The sequence below is a fragment of the Etheostoma spectabile genome, unplaced genomic scaffold (genome assembly GCF_008692095.1).
Source record: "Etheostoma spectabile isolate EspeVRDwgs_2016 unplaced genomic scaffold, UIUC_Espe_1.0 scaffold458, whole genome shotgun sequence".
Lineage (NCBI taxonomy): Eukaryota > Metazoa > Chordata > Actinopteri > Perciformes > Percidae > Etheostoma > Etheostoma spectabile.
Genome location: NW_022605613.1, coordinates 285,929 through 287,465, shown reverse-complemented (window position 1 = coordinate 287,465; position 1,537 = coordinate 285,929). Strand labels below are relative to the sequence as shown.

Genomic DNA, 1,537 nt, shown 5'->3' with positions numbered 1-1,537 from the left:
TAAAATACTACAGAAACACTCTTTCTTCTACTGTCTTTTTGTGAATAACTTCTTTTTCGGTTTATTCCTCCTCTTTTCTTTAAAAACCGAAGCACGGAACATCACCCTCTTCTCTCGACCGGGATCTCAGAGTTTTCAGTAACGTCGTGTCCAGATCCTGAACCACTCAGACTACTTTTATAGTGTGGGAATGACACACACACCACACACTACACCCACTACCACACACCACACACACCAACACACACACACACACACAACACCACACAACACACACACACACACACACACACACACACCCACACACACACACACCACACACACACACACACACACACACCCAAACAAGGCGAAGGAAAGAACAATCATATCTGGAGAACTGATCTCACAGTCTGGTCGCCTAGCATGTCCACTGCCTGCTAACGGGTCCCAGCCTGCTTAACAAGGTCCACAAGGTTAACCAGTCTACACCGAGTGTTCCCATTGGTCCAACCGTTAACCTTTAGGTTAACGAGTCTACAACAAACGTTCCCATTGGTCCAACCATTAACCATTAAATGGACCAGTCTACACCAAGTGTTCCCATTAGTCCAACCATTGGTCGTTGACCTCTACCCCAGCAGTGATTGGTTCCTTACCGCCGGCTGCTCCGGTGAGTGGTCAGGTTCCCGCCTTTCTGTTCGAACGTTGCCAGAAGAGATTTCTGCTCATCGTTCAAACAGGCGCTGGATTTACTGTCGTGGACCAGGATGTCGCACATGAGCTGCATCTGCCGCTGCTGCCGGACATCAGACAGGTAAAACCCCCAACCGTCAGACGGGTAGAACCCCCAACCGTCAGACGGGTAGAACCCCCAACATACAACCCAAACAAATACTATACAACAGCAAAACAATCTATACACCAGCAAACAAATACTATACAACGCAAACAATACTAAACAGCAAACAAATACTATACAAAAGCAAAACAAATCATACAAAGCAAAACAAATACTATACAACAGCAAACAAACTACTACAACAGCAAAAACAAATACACTAGCACAACAGCAAAAAAAACCAAAAAATACTAGACAAAACAATACTATACAACAGCAAAAATACTATACAGCAAAACAATACTATACACAGCAAAACAAATACTATACAACACAGCAAACAAATACTATACAACAGCAAAACAAATACTATACAACAGCAAAACAAATACTATACAACAGCAAAACAATACTATACACAGCAAAACAAATACTAGACAACAGCAAAACAAATACTATACCAACAGCAAAAACAATACTATACACAGCAAACAAATACTATCAACAAAACAAATAACAACAGCAAAAAACTAGACAACAGCAAAACAAAATACTTATAGACAAAACAAATACATACAACAGCAAAACACATACAACAAAACAAACTATACACACAAAACAAATACTAGACAACAGCAAAACAAATCTACACACAGCAAAGGCGTAGCAACAGCTTTAGGTGGAAACGCCGTTAAAACAAGATTTTTTTAGAACTTT

At 40.7% G+C, this 1,537-nt stretch overlaps 1 protein-coding gene across 1 annotated transcript in view; it reads right to left on the bottom strand.

The window, feature by feature from the left end:
* si:ch1073-416j23.1 (rac GTPase-activating protein 1) overlaps positions 1 to 174 on the bottom strand; it is a 24,465-nt gene extending 24,291 nt beyond the window's left edge. Inside the window, exon 1 of the mRNA XM_032511755.1 lies at positions 106 to 174. The gene's annotated coding sequence lies outside the window, so the exon portion shown is untranslated. The remainder of the gene's footprint in view (positions 1 to 105) is intronic.
* Positions 175 to 1,537: the final 1,363 nt, after the last annotated feature.